General features: G+C 35.9%; 1 protein-coding gene across 2 annotated transcripts in view; it reads left to right on the forward strand.

The window, feature by feature from the left end:
* Gprk1 (G protein-coupled receptor kinase 1) overlaps positions 1 to 16342 on the forward strand; it is a 25909-nt gene that overhangs the window by 1333 nt on the left and 8234 nt on the right. The window lies entirely within an intron of this gene.

A 16342-nucleotide genomic window follows, 5' to 3' on the forward strand; every position in this document is an offset into this window, starting at 1 on the left:
CTCTCTCTCTCTCTCTCTCTCTCTCTCTCTCTCTCTCTCTCTCTCTCTCTCCCGTCCTTCGCTACCTCTGGCTCTCTCGCTAAAACCTCCCCGCGTCGATTGGTACTTTGCATCGATTATAACTTGCCAATGTTTACACTGTTCGCGTTATTTTCGGTTCGCAAACCACGGATGTTAACCGTAGCTTTCGGCCTCGTGAAAATAAGTCGATTGGGTAGAGCGAACTCCGTTTTTGCTGGCGACACGCCAAAGATCTGTGAAGTTAGCGTGACACTCTACTAACATAAAAAAATTACAGTAGCACTTTTCATAATTGTACAGTTTCTTATAAAAATTTAAACAATATTTCGCATTTTTTTCCTACTAAAAAACCAAAGTGAGCATGCTATATCTTCAATTTTGATATTTTAGTATAAATCGAATGAGAAACTTTTTTTTATTTCTATAAGGAAGGAATTGTAGAACTATGAAAAATACTACTGTCATATTAAATAGAACGTCAGCTTTAGTAGCACTTTTCATAATTCTATAGTTTCTTATAATAAAAAAGGGTTCCGCATTTTTTATTCTAAAAGAGCTTAAAATGAAGATGACGTGCTAATTTCGTAAATCTAGTACGACATTTTCCCCTCGAAAGTACAAGAAAACGATAAATATTGCTACTTTTGAGCAGTTTGCTTTAATACTACTCGAGTTTTACTGATTATATGTAATTTGAAATAAGATTTCAATAATTATCAATTTTTAAACGTTATTTTTCGAGTTAAATCAACGGTACTTTTTCTAAAGCTGATCAGGAACTATATAGACCTATTGAGAGTGTAAATAGAACTTGCATTGAAACTTGTGGCGCAAAAAGATGAGGTGCCAACTTCACACACGCTACATCAAGTGAACATTTCACGTGCGCGCCCAAAACGACTGAATAAAGGAAAACACTACGTGTTCGAGGGATGCGAAGGGTGCCGTCAGCAAAAGTCAGAAACTTTTACGAGCGACCGTCGTTCGAGAGCACGTGCTTTCTCCCTACTTTATTTTTCTTTTATAGCCGGAAAATGTATGCATCAAAATTGAAATTGTAGACGCTCATACAAATTTTACAAATCGTAAAATTGAAAGACGATCGATTGAGAACCTACACGAACGATTTTACTGGCTTAAAAATTTAGTTAGATCTCTGAAAATAATTTTGTTGAACCGCATGAAAACAATTATATTATAGATCATCAAAATAATTATGTTGAATTGTTAAAATAATTAATATAAGAGGTTCAAGCACGACGACAATGCTACAAAAAATGACATTCTGAAGCAATCAATTTGAGCGTCCTTAAGTAATTATTTTGGTGATGCAATAAAATTCTTTTCAGAGCTATACCTAATTAAATACTAATCTAGCTGTATCTAGCTAATTGCTAGATACTTCAATAAAACTGTTTTTTTTTTGTATAGACAACAGATCTGAAAATATATTCAATAAACTAGCTTCATAAATGATAAACCAGTTTCTCTCATCGGAACGTTCCGATCACACATATTCATTTTTCTTGCTCTTAATTGAAACTTTAATTAAGTTTATAACCTAATAAAATTCGAAATGTATATGTTTAAGGACACTCTTCTTAACATACAATTTAAATTGTTACTTTAATCTGCTTTTAAAAAATTCTTTGTAGTCCTTCGCAACCGTTTTATTTATCTCCGGATTGACGTAAAATCGAGCGCATCGGTGATGCGTTTGACGGCCAAACGTAATGCTTAGGATCTATTCATTTACGTAATTAATTTTATGGCTCAGCTGTGCTTCACGCTCGCGAAGAGCTAATAGAATCAGTAGGTCGCGTGTCACGAAGTGTCCTTGCGCAAATACACACCGGACACATCCTATTAATACATATTCTATCCCGTGCATCCATATACTCTTTACATCAACGGCAAATCGTGTGTAATTCATTTTTATTCTTCTCGACCTTTGTATGAAAGGAACAAATGATCGATTCGATTAGCTGAATCACGTAATCGCTCCGTTTATCTTCCGAAATTAGCGTAACGCGATAGTTTCGTCAGTCATTCTCTCACGTAATCAGAAAACGGTATCTTGGCACACCGAACTTGGTGCGTGAATGAATGGACCACGTTGAATATCGGATTACATAGCTGTGTATGTTAATGGAGTCTTAAAATCCATCTTGAAATATTTCGATTCTCCCGTCGTTTTGAACGACGTATTTCTCGCCTTCGCACAAACGGAGGCTTGCCGTCGGCGAAGAGTAGCTCCGGGTATCGATTGTTCGACGCGGTATCTCTCTCGCGAAAGTTCGCTAAACTGTATTCAGCCAGCAGTAAAGTTCGCGAAGCGTAGTCGATTCATGAGCAATTCCTTCAAAGCCGTCGGCGCACGGAACGGCGGTAACAATGATTCCATGTTATTAAACGCGTAGCATACTAAAAAAATATAGATGTGTGGATTTAACGCTATACGTGTCTGTATAATTCTCACTGTGTTAATAACACTGTCACATTGAACAACCTATTTAATTGAATCAATTTCTTGTTTGGATATGGACGAAATCCTTGATTGAAACAATAAAATAATTGAAACAAAACGTTCGGTTATTGTAACAAGTTATTTTAACAAGTTTATCAAATGTCAATATTTATCAGAAACAAGTGAAACATTAAAGTAACAACACATTTTGTTTTTACTAGATTATTTTATTGCATTAACCAAAATTTTGTTTGCCCATATCCGAGCAAGAAATTAATTGATTTAATTAAATGATTTCTCAGCGCATGAGAGATATTTATGTTTTATTTTAAAATTGTCTTAAATATAATGTCTTAAAATGCTGATGTGTGGCCCTCTGATTACTTCGTGGCAACTCAATTATACTTAAGATGGTCTTAAATATAAAATCGATCATATGAATACCGGCCAATGGTATGTAAGTTTATAACACTAGAGGTTTTAAACAAGAACAAAATATTACTTAAGAAGGAGAGAATGGATGCGCCTGTGGATTTAAAATCCCTGAAGTTTGTATTAACACCATCAAAGGTGTGTGGATTTAAAAACCTAGTGTTAAGTACATACCGTGGGAGTGTTTATTCTCACCCGAGTGTTCCCTATAGGTACCATTTTATCCTTGTTCAATATTCGAACAAAAGGATACCTGCGTGGTACTCGGGTGACAATCAACATCGCTCTTGATAATGTCGACGTAAACAATAGAGGTTTTAATTCTATACTTTGATAATGCTGATTATATAAACAGAGATTTTATATACTTTGATAATGCTGATAATATAAACAGAGGTTTTAAATTTACATCTTGATGTGATACATATATCAGTTTTTAATCCACACTTTGATGATGTTGATACTAAACACCAACGCAGTGATAATTATATAAATATCACATGTTAAATCTGCATTTATATTTTTTTAGAGTGCATTCTCGAATGTTCTGCGATGTTTTTGCAATTTATGTGTCGCGCCACGATCAAAGGATCGTATGGGTCGTTTGAGTTGGATTTATCTTTGCGTTTACGCGAAAGTCTGGTCGACTTTGATCGCTGGTATAAGCGAAATAACTTTTGTACGACAGGATAATGGGAACTTCTCTCGGTGCTAACGAGTTTATATCGTGTAATATTGTGCGCGGTTTATATATATAAGTTTTGAAGAAAAATTGACAATAAAACCCATACACTTTTATTAGATTAAGGTAGTTATACCCCAATTATGCGAACCAACGACAGATTCAAACATAACTCTAAATTTAAATCAATATATACTGTTGTGTAAACTCTAAGAATAAAAGCAATGTATTTTATACAGTTACAATATTAAATAATAATGAAATAAGTTAATTAATTTAAAAAGAAAAGAAAGAAAATCTACGTATAACGTATAGTACATAAGAGAAATTAGATTGTGACAACGTCGCATTTTTACGACTAGACGAATACAGTGACAGATATACAAGCACCGAAGCACCGCTGTCAAAATATCGATATAAAAGACAAAAATGTCTGCACAATCACGATATAAAGGAAAATATATTAAAAGTAAAGTTTTAGCAAGAAAAGAAAAATACAAAGCGGTTCTTGCGAAGAAACTACAAGAATGGCATAACTTCACTCTTGATGAGAAACGAGATATACCAAATCTATGTGATGGTAATCGCATTTTGTTATTGAAAGTGCCATACCTACTAGACGTTGCCATACCTACTAGACTTGGTCAATTCTCTCAAGAGAGAATGTATAAAATCAAGATTTTTTTATTGAACAAATAATATAAAGAGATAAGAGCAATGAGCCAATAATTTCGTTAAAATCTTTAAATTAATCTAATATATTTTTTTATTGACTCAAACTTTAATATCATACGGTGAATATTTGCGGTCTTGTTACACATGCTTCTTCATAAATTCAACCTAAGTACCTGAGACTCGTTTTTCATTAATTTCTCGAATGCGATTTCAATGCTATATAAAAGTTCGTGTCATATCACGGCGGAAATGACTGTACAATGATAAATGATAAATATAGAAAAATTGCGAAGTTTGATTGGTTATATCTCAGGAACCGGGACGGTAAATCGAGCTCATCAAATTTTACAGGCATATATGTATTAACACCTAAATTACTTAAAGCGAAAGTTTCAAGACATTCTTGAATAATGTATTTTAGGATATAACTTAAGCTCGCAGATCCAAGACAATTAAAAATCACGCGGTTTATCACATCACTTATCATTTCTCTTTAGAACACTACTAATACAGATCAGAGCTTGGTTGATAGACAGATATTGATTTTATTTCTACGTTTTGGTTCGATTAATCATCTTGGTCGCTCTATTCTATGATCATTAAATTTGGATTAACCAGTGAGATCCATTACCGTTTCCATAGAAACTCCCCCTCGCGTTTGCATCCAGTGTCGCGTAAACCGTCACGTCGTAATAACTAAGTCGTAACGTCGCGTGCTTTATGGATCGTGTCGCGAATGTACTCGTAAATACGTTCCGTAGAAGCGGGATTCCTCTCGAATACATTCTGCGAGGAATCGCACGCGCGTGGGGAATATAACGCCTCCGATTCTCTGATCAGCCTTCGATTATTACGGCCGGATCGGATCCCCGATACATCTCCAATAGGTGTATTCTAAAAAATGTCAGAGTGCGCGAGTTGTTTTTAGCTCATTATTTTTGCAACGCCTTTGTAACTTAGTGAACAGCAGATTTGTATTATTCGTCATGAAGTTTTATCGCGCCATTGAGAAAAGCAGACTCGACGGGGGCGTCCGTCTGCGCGCGTGGGCAAATCTCGCGCTCCGTTTCGACGATCATCGACGTGATAAAATTTCGATCCGCAACTTGTCAACTTGTTGACGTTATCGGGAAAGACGAGAAATGTGCGGCACGCGCGCGGCGGCCGCGGCGCAGCGGTAGGCTCGTCCGGCATGGCGGTGAGTTTGAGCGACCGAATGGGGACACTCGGTGTGTGCCGACGGTCTTTTTTTCTCAAATAAACTATAACCAGGTCATATGCTTAGCTTACGTAGCGTAGTAATCGCTGAGAGAAGCTTAGTCGACTAATATTAGACTAAAATTAACTCCGACTAAAAGCGTTGACACTGGTCGAGTATACTCGACTTGTCACACCGACCCAGTCGACCGTACGTCGACTGTAAATCCGGTATAAGTCAACGTTAACGCGCTGTCATCGACGACGTCGCAGAGCTCCTCTCCCTCTCGTTCAGCGCTAGCTAATTAAAAGAGGAAAAAAAAAAAAAAGATCGCGCGGCGACGTCGAGATTATTCATGACAGCATTAATGCGCAAGCGGTGTCGCGTAATAGCTGTACCCTCGCCGCTTCACGGGGTGCTTAAGTTAAAAATGCGTGAACGCGCATCTGGAGACGCCGGGATAACCATGCCCTTCGAGTGCATTTCGCGCTCTTGCGAACCACTTGCAGAGGGATCCCGCGTGCCCGCGCGTCGCGTAAAATAAGATTCCGAAAGGGGAGAAAATTCCCGAGTCCGCGCGGGAAAGATCGAGAGAAAACTCAGTAAATTATGAGTCGCGTTCATAAATCGCGTAAAGCAGAAAAAATATATACAGTTTTGCGCCGCGCGATATTTCAACATGCACGCGTCTCTTTGAATGCATAAAATTATGACTTTGAAACAGTATTTTTAAATAAATAGACTCTGTGAAGGATATGCAAGTTGATATGTGCACGGAAAGAACGATTTTATTGAAGTATCTAAAAGTGTAGCTAGAAAATAATTTTGTTCGATCATCTATCTAAATAATTACGTAGAAATCTTATTTGATGGATGAACGATACTTGAAAAAGTTTGGACATTCCAGCAATCAGTTTAAGCGTCTTACATAATTGTTTTGATGGCCCATCAAAATTATTTTCAGGTCTGTATTTATTTATAGCTAAATTTTTAAGATACTTTAGCAAAATCGTCCTTTCTATGTGGACTCAAAAACCCCCTTCTGTAAAATGTTCAATTTTTTAAATTTACATTAGCTATATATACCTTTATGAGATAGAGAAAATGGATAGAGAAATATGGTGAACTTTAAAGGGTTGTCTGTATATACGATGGAGGTAGAAAGCCGTAAGAAATCGACCAATCGCAATCGAATGTGAGGAGAATAATCGACTACGATTGATCAATTTCTTACAGTTTACGGCTTATTACCTCCATTGTAGACGACCCTTAAAACTTCTCGCTATCTCGGGGCAATACTTTTTATTGTCCCTTTTCCAGAACAAGGTTTTAAAGAAACCAAAGGAACTGCGGTGCTGTAGCCATTCCATTTACCCGCTTAAAGGTTAACGGAGAATTTCGCGCAAAATGAAAAAAATATATCACGCGATAACGAACGTCACGTGAATTTTTTTTTTTTTTCTTTAACAGATAATGTGGATATATAGTAGCTGTCAAGTTAGCGAGGAGATGGCCGGCTTTTCCACAGCCTTTAACTTTCTTACGAGCTCATTTTCAGCGCTTTTACGTTCGACATTTCATAGAGATACTTCGGAGATACCGAAGGACACTTCGCGTTCATGCGTACCGTACATCCTTGAACTATAAAGTATAATGCGGTGTCGTGATACGGCACGTACCGCCGGTATGCCGGTCTAATATAGTAGAAGCTCGGAACAACTCAATTTTCGACTTTGATTAACTGCCGTCTTTGCCCACCGCGTGAAATACGTATACATATATAGACGATCGCGTCAATACAGCTCGGCATTCGATGCCCTGCTGCGCGATTCTGCGTACGTTGGGAGGATTAATAATCGTGGTAAATTTCCTGGCGTATGCTTACAGAAAAAATATACGTTAGCTCGGAAGATACCGATTACATATACAGTGCAAATGTTAACTTTGCTTTTTCTCAGTATTTCTATTTTTTTTTCCCCTTCTTTTTCTTTTCTTCTCCTTTATTTGTGATAAGAAACGTCGCGATTTTCATGAACGATCGAGCGTTTTGTTGTGACAATAAATTCTTAACGCGATCGAGAAATGACGATCGATATGAGAATGTGTAGTAAGAAGGAACAAATGCGAAACGAAGCACTTTATTGTTTCGGTTCGCAAATAATGAAACTACTGCTAGTGTTGACATTTGGCAAAGTTTGCTCTCTGTCTTCTCTCTCTCTCTCTCTCTCTCTCTCTCTCTCTCTCTCTCTCTCTCTTCTGTCGACGTGCGCCATCCTCGTTTCTTCTCTGCTCCTGCTCGTATAACGTTGATGTACTGACGATTCTCTCTTTCCTTCCCTCCCTCCTCTGTCTCTCTCTTTCTCTTTAAATTCTTCTATTTCGCAAACCGGCTTTCTATAAATCCCCGGATTATTACGACGACGAAGCGAACCATAAGCGTATTAGTTCGGGAGGATTTATCAATCTATTTCTATATCGCCATATATTAATCCTCCATCGGCTCCCACAACAAATTCCTCTCTCCTTCCCCGGCCACATATGTTCGAGTTCAATTATATATATATATATATTCCGTAAATAAAGTTTTATTCGTTGGAGTATGGTTCTCTTGTTGAAAGGATTCAAGCGCGACGATATTGGCGTTATCCATCAGTGTCGTCGGACGGGATCGGTTAATCGTTGATTGGCTCAGGTGGGATCGATAAAATACTGGGCCACTCGCTCTCTTCTCTTGGTATTCAGAACGGATAACTGCCATCCCATTTTCACGCGCGGAAGGGAATAATTCCGGGCAGGCATGAAGGAAAAAGAAGCTGCAGCAGCACTCTCGGAAGGAGACATATATCGGAGAAGCTGCGGTCCCTGGTGTAATTAAAGGTAGCAATCAGCGAGCCGGGGAAATGCGTCGCATCCCGCTAGTCTCGTGTCGTAATAAAAACGTCTGGCTCGATTGTAAAAACGAGCTTTTAGGAGTAAATAAACGAGACCATCTCGCAAGAGTCCCGAGCGTTATTGTAAGCTTTCGTGGCGAACTCTCTCGCTATAAATTAAGTAATTATATATCCGAGCGACATATGTGCTTCAACCCGTAAATGGGTAACTCCTCTTGGTGCCCGAAGGAGTCTTTAATTCTGCGACTCTCTCTCTCTCTCTCTTTCTATAGTGGTACTTTCAAATTTCGTGTTCTTCTCGTTTCCCGTTTCATAACTTTTAGATACGCTGAAATATGTAACTTTTCAAATAAAAACATTTTTAGTACGAAAGTCTGTGACACAGTCAGCATTTTATTTATGTAGCGTAAAACGGAATAGAACTTCGAACTCGTTATAGGAAAAATTATAATATTTGATTATTAGCATCAATATTATTAAATTACTTGATGATTTAATTTGTGATATTACTTCGGTTTAAAATTATGTTTGAAGACACACACAATAATTTCGGCGTGCGTGTTGTAAAACCGGATATATAAATTCATATCGGAATATTATTTAAGCATTAAGATCCATGCATCTCAGACCGATAAAGGTCTTTCCGTTATTTATTGTGTAATACTTGAGTACGGTAAATAAAAAGCAAATATTAAATGTCATATTATATATAATATAAGCGAATAAATGTATTGAGAAATCGAATGTATTCTGATCGACGTGCCTCGCACTCTCATGAAATGCCATTTTTGACAGCTACACAATTGCGTATCTTTTCACGTGATGTCACGCTTACATTTGCGTACAACTGTCGCCGTAAATAATAGGATACTCCTTCCGACACTATATATGCATTAATTACCACTTTTTAACGGCAACGCGCGTTCAACTGACTGAATGGCAGCCGCAAAACTACCCTATTCACGTTGGAAAAAAGGAGATTGCCATCAAATCGAGGAGAAAGGTGGGGAATAGTAGCACGGGAGATTGAAGCTCCAGAAAGACTCGTAAGAGCCGCCGCCGGAGTGAATCCGCTTTTCCACCACGGGCCTTAAAAGGATACTCGAGAACGCTCACTCGGGCACTCGTTCGTTAATCCGGAGCCTCTTTTACGGACAAAGTGTAATTTTCCCGTCGTCAAATTGCTTGCAGAATACGACGGAAACGGATAGAGTAGCGGTCGCCTGATGAAAATACTTACTGATCTTTTTTCTCTTTCTCTTTCTATCTTTCTTTTTCTCTTGTGAGCTCACTCGCTTGTTTACGCGGTTTTAACTGCGTTCACGATTAGCCTAAGAAGCAAACAATTTTAAGAATGATTAATATATACCGACGGGCCTTCATGCCCGACTGCAACCAGATCGCGTTATGCAAATCGAGAGTAAATGACGTTTTGTCAAATCGAGTTGGCATTTGTTGGCATCGGAGAGCATCCTGTCTGTTTTCGTATAACTACATCAAGAGTGATTTCTTTCTCGATATAATAAATGGACCTCTCGTTCTGGAAATGCGTTGTGCGCGTCGTTTAGAATATGATGTGGGTTTAACCGTTAAAGATCACAGTATCTGCGCGTGCAAAAAGGTCAAATGTTGCTTCCTTAATCCATGTTGCATAACGCGAGTCGATCAGTTTGTAGGTTAGTATTTGTCTCGAGAGTTTGCAATACTGACCACAAAGTTTATTAATATCGCCAAAATTTACGGTCAGTTGAATTAACGAGGAGAAGCTTTGAATTGGATTTTTATTGCAAGCAATAAAAATTTACAACGAAAGATAAAAGAGTGTTAAAATATTAATTAATTGTGACTATATTGAAATAATTTAATATTAAAAATATCGTTCTTTCTGGAGCGACGCAAATTTCGACAATAAAAAATGTGTAGTCGAAGAAAGCTCCGAATTTGATTTTTTTATTGCAGCGAAGGAAGCAGCAGCAAGGATTCAGTAGAGGAAGAGAGACCGGTTAGAACGTTGATGAAAGAAAATGTATAAATGTTTATGTATTAATTTTAATTACTGAAATAGCGCTGGCATGACTACGTGACGGTACATTTCACTTCGGTTTTTTCTCATAAATAAAATTAAAGAAGGAAACGTCAGCTGAATATACGAAATGTTTCTCTCGTAATTGCGACATCGCGATAATTAATTTTATTCACGTTGCTACAAAATATTCTTTTGATTGATGTTCAGTAAAGCGAACGAGCGAGCGAACATTTACGCATCTTGGATGTGTACTTTATAGAAATAATTAAGTAAACGGCCGCGTTGCAGCTTGACTTTATGACTTGCTTGGCCGACTCGAGCGGGCAATCCCGTTTCAATAAACTTCTTCTGCCTCCAGCAACATTTACTGTGACGCATGTTGGGGAGGTTTTGGTTTGATTTTTGAGGCGTAAGTAGAAATACGCGAAATACTCCAGCCAGCGCGGTTTATGCGGTTTCGGCGTAGCGATTTCGACACAAGCCAAAAGCTAACGATCGGTTGGCCGGTAACGGTATGACTGCCGTTCAAAATCAAATTACGTGCGGCTAATTGAGCGGGATGCCGGCTGTAGTTACGAAAATCCTCCAATTTTCGTAACGCCATTATTGGGGTTTCGACAGTGTCGGTTAGGATAATGAGATCTCGGCACGTATTATGGAATTATTCGGAATGGAATAATTCCGATCGGAATTGTTCAATTATTCTCTTATAGGAAAAAAACAATTATGACTGAATTAATAAAATATATTTGTAATTAAGCAAATTGTGGTAAAAAGAATGTAGTTTTCTATATAAAAGCGATAGTGAATGTAAGTCACTTTTTTAAAATCTCGACTTTTAATCATCATATAGTCTACTAAAGCAAATATATTGAAAAAACCTTTTGTTTCTCGAAATCATAAAAATAACTTATACCACTATGACTTTCACCCTTTTGAATATAAAAATTATCAAACTTACGGAAACTTAAAAAATATATAATCATCTTTTGAAAGCCTATATAATAGAACTCTTAAGTTTTAAACATTTTTTTAACGGTAGAGAGAGAGAAGAATTTTTTATTTTACATGCTAAATTACTGACCTGTATAAAGTTTTATTTGCATCGATTAGTTTTGATTAATATGTACAAATAAAAATCTATTGATTTATACTATTTTGATTTATACTGTATAAATAACTGCGATTTAAATCTATCTATGTAAATCTACCGTCCTCGAAACTTTAATTGTGAAAAACTTTTTAATTAAAGGCGTGCAATTGAAAATCGACTTATTTTGGAATGTGCAAACAAAAATCTATCAATTGAGTTAAATCTAATTGCTCGTGGTTGGTGGCTAGTGTGAAATTAGCTCCCATAAATTGTTTTTCAAATAACTTTTTACCAGAAGTGTGCAAACAAAAGTTCAAAATGTGTACACACACGTGCAAACGGGGTGCAATCGAATGAGCTATAAAGTTAATTTTTTCAGAAGTTAGGAAACCAACTTTATACGAGTAAAAATTACTACTTGAGTTTTAATAATATACAAAGTTTTGCTGCACTCATTCAATAAACAGAATTTCTAATCAAATATTTTGATTGATACACAAATAGAACATTTAGGTACAATACCAGTTAGAACGAATGGTTAGTGCATAGGTATGTATACTAATAATATCCAAGTATCTATATAGTCATGACTGTAAGAAAAGGAGGACATGATTAGATTAACATAATAATATGTAGTTAAAAAAGTATAGTAGAACTAAAAAGAATTAAACAGAATTTCTGCGGTTGTTATAATTAATTCAAGATTTTAAATAAAAGTTTTGTTATTTTTGTTAAAATTCTTGCAACCAAATATCATTTTTCACAGTTAATTCAACCAACTTTTTAAGTATAGGTCTATTGTGTTTTCCAGAGAAAATGAAATAATCCTGATTGGAATCTATTGGAAACAATTCCATAATATGTGCCCTGTCTTTTTGTCTTTATAATTACGCGATTGCCAAGAAACGCTTGATTAAAATGATGAAATGGTTCGACAGATGAATTCTGCGAATCCGTCGAGTTGATTTGACATTTAAAGAACGTCGTGGTTATTGCGATTCTCAGTGGAAGAATTTCACATAAAGCTTATTTTGAGATACTTTCTCAGATTCCATTTTTCGTAGAGGATTGCAGTCAATTCTATCCGTTTCTCCACTGAATAGCTTAAAGCTAAAATTCTTGATTTATGTAAAATATGACGATCAAAGCTTTCAAGTTTTAAGTTTTATACGAAACTTTATGTTAAAGCGTTTCACCTGACGCGAATTATCTATTAAAATTCGAAAAGACATAAAAGACGTATCGATCTAAAATTGAACAATTTTTTTTAAACCTTTTTTGGAATATTTTGACATTTTTAGGAGCGGCACTTAGGAATAAGAAAATCTTTGTCGTTCTCATTATTACAAATATATTTTTTCTTGCGTTCGAGCAACTTGAACTAGTTTAGATTTCGCGTTCGGATAGATTTACGTAACTCTTACTCTTTTTTTGTGTCTTTCATAATCGTGTAACATTGTGCTCGATTTGGATTTCATCGCGTCGATCGAGCACAGATAAAACCGGACAAAAACTATTTGGATGTACGCGATGTCTGGCGGCACTCCAACAAATCGTTGAAAACACGGATTTATTTTGATCGGCTGCAAAGCTCATTCATCCCCGCTTGATATTCAGTGCTCCACCTACTGTGGGTTAATCTCTCGTTCCTCCCTCTTTTATCAGAAATTGACCCGAATCAAACTTTACGTCCAACTGCGCCTTTTATTTCTGAGCTCTGTTACTTAATTGTCGTGTTTACGTTGTTCTACCTTTATAAGACCGCAGTATTGTGGACACACTTTTAAAATGCCAAGGATCCAGATGTTTCATGGTTATTCGCATTCTTTTTATAGCTCCAATTAGTTGCAGAAAATTCATCGACACTCTCAAGACACTTGAAACATCTTTATTCCTTCATATAGAATCGAATAAAACGATCTTATAGATACATATATACACACATTCACAGAAAGAGATATACACGTGAGTTTTTCTTTTAAGTCGATAAAGTCCTTTGAAGTTTTGTCCTTGTACTTCTTTATTCGTCTCCCTCAACATATTTCCTTTGTCAAATTCGTCGTCGTACTTCCGACAATAAACTGTATTAGAACGCGAAATTGGCAGCAGGTCGATATTAAATCCCGCCAGATTTATGGCAGCGTCTCACGAAGAGAAAAACTGTCGCCCTTCGACGGAAGTTCGTTGGCCAATACATCTCGCTGTTACCGTCGTGAACGAAAGCCTGGAGAAATTAAAACTTCAAAAGCTCGCGTGATCCGTTCTCCAATCGTACATTACGGTACAACTCAAGGGCGATTACACGTCTCATCTGTAAACGTCCAAAAGTTTCTCGTGTTAGCTCTACTTCGGTTATTTCCGTAATAACACAGTAAATCGCAATATTAATTTAGCGATAAATAATCGCGCGACTATAGATTACAGAATCGAACGAGTAATAATAAAAATGATAAAACGCTTTTACGTCAGCACGAAATAAAAGTTGACGTGACGTGACGAGAAGCGCGTTCGAGAATAAATTTTAACTTATTTGTTTTATAAGTAGCCGCTTTGCATAATAACTCTTCGAAACTTTCGAAACTCCATGTTTTTCTTTTTAGTATTGTGCGATCATGAAATTAAAAATCCGCGCCGCTGGCTCAGGTTGACGAGTTTGATTGTATATAGATGTTGTATATAATTTAGCGCGAGAAATCAGTGCTCTTGGGATCTCTTTGGTGATCAGTCCCCTCTCTCTATTGCGTAAATAAGAAATTCATGGTAGGTGGAACGTCGCGAACTCAATTATCTGTTTACCAAGTTAGAAAGGGAAGCGTAGAGAAAAATAAAGCCGAGTGGAGAAAAATCGATGTCCATACAAACGATTGAATGAACGATATACACGGAAAGTGTATATTTTTTCTTATTTACCCTGAAAACGTGGTAATCATGGGACATCATTATATTTCAAAGAATTTTATATAAATCTCTCATTTACTAATAAAACTAAAAACTACAAGAAAATATATATATGTATATATAAAATAAGTTTGATTAATTTTACTCGAGTGGACAAGTCTTTAAAATATTATATTGTACCACACTATTATATTTTCAGGATAAATTTTGAGAGAAAATTCTTCCGCGTATACAAATGAGATTAATTAATTATTGATAAAACTGACACAAAAAGTTCTTGTAGCATGTAATTCGAAATAAGGAATTTCTATTATTTCTGATGACAAAGTAATTGTAGTAAAAGTTGTTTGATTGTCGTTAGAAGGAAATACGTAAGTTAGGCAAATATTCCTTGTGAATTTATAAAACGCTTATATTATTATAATATCAATAATATTAAATTGATTCTTGATTTGAAGATGAGAGATATTACATTTTCTTTGTTGGCATTATATCTATTTTTCAAAACCGATTAATGATTGCCGCGTGACTTATAAGTACAAAGATGAAATGTATAAAAATTTCAATAATTATTATAAGATTTCCCTCGATAACCGAAAATGTTAATGTTTATTTATTTTGTAGGAAATAGAAGGAAAACATTAAATCTAAAAACATCTAATGTCGTTAAAAATAAAAATGAAATACTTAATTTTCCTACATTTTTTCGTAAGGATAGAATAATCTGAAATATTTCCAATTTATTTACCTTCTATATGTATTATATATATTTCCTAATAATATAGATTGTGCGTGAAAAATAATCCATCGCAAGAGACATTGTCGTATAAGACGCGCATCCCGAAAAATGTGCTTTTGACGAACACACCTTTTGATGTTATCTCTTCAAGAGTCATTGATTACATTCTTGTTATCGCATAGACACGTCCGCTGACTCTTTTCAGCCTAACCTACCTACTTTTTCAATCACTTGGTTATTCTCGAGCTAGTTTGATTGAAATAGCCGCTACCGAGTGCAAGCGATCGAGTTACATTACAATGAGAAAAATTTTTGGTATTTGTAAATATAATTACATGTATTATAATCGTGATTATTACTACTTTAATATCAGTACTTATATAAATGGGTATGTTAAGTTAGCACCCCAACAATAGTATTCAGGAGTTCTGATTAGAGTTCCCACTTCCTTTTAACGAGACGAAGAGTTCCCTATAGTTAATAACAAGAGTTCCGCTCAATAAACATTTTTTTTACATTTTTTAAAAATGGAGTGCTAACTTTTTATCGAATTTCGAGGTGGAACAGTTCTGAGAGGCTTAGTAGCTTCAATTTGCGATTGCCTAGAGTTCCTGATATGTAAAAAAATTTTCGAATATTAAAAAAAAAATTAAAAATCTTTGAAAAATTGATTTTTAGATACAATAGTTCTGATGATAATTTCTGCTTCTTTTTGACGATACGAAGAGTTCTCTATGATTTTTAATGACATATGCGCTTAATAATCATTTTTTAATAATTTTTAAAAAATGGGGTGCTAACTTTTTAACGAAATTCAAGGTCGCATAGTTCTGATCAGCTTAACAGAAGTATTTTGTGAATACCTAGAGTTCTTGATACAAAAAAAAACATTTTTGAAGAATAATAAAGTTTAAAAAAAATAGTAGAAATCTTTGAAAATTTTTTTAAGAGTACCGAGTAGTTCTGAGTTGCGTTTCTTATAGTACTCGACGAGTTCTATCGAAAACTGTAAGGTGGAAAAGCGATTGGACTAACGGTTTGCAAGATACAGCGACATTTGTCACAAGATCAACAATTTTAAAATGAGTATATCTCGGAAACCGTGTGTCCAATCACATTGAGCCCTGATACTTTTCGACAGAACTCGCCGAGAACTGTCCAGAACTCCGATCAGAACTACTCGGTACTCCCAAAAAATTTTGACTTCAAATTTTTTTCCA

The sequence above is a fragment of the Cyphomyrmex costatus genome, unplaced genomic scaffold (assembly GCF_001594065.2).
Source record: "Cyphomyrmex costatus isolate MS0001 unplaced genomic scaffold, Ccosl1.0 scaffold344, whole genome shotgun sequence".
Classification (NCBI taxonomy): domain Eukaryota; kingdom Metazoa; phylum Arthropoda; class Insecta; order Hymenoptera; family Formicidae; genus Cyphomyrmex; species Cyphomyrmex costatus.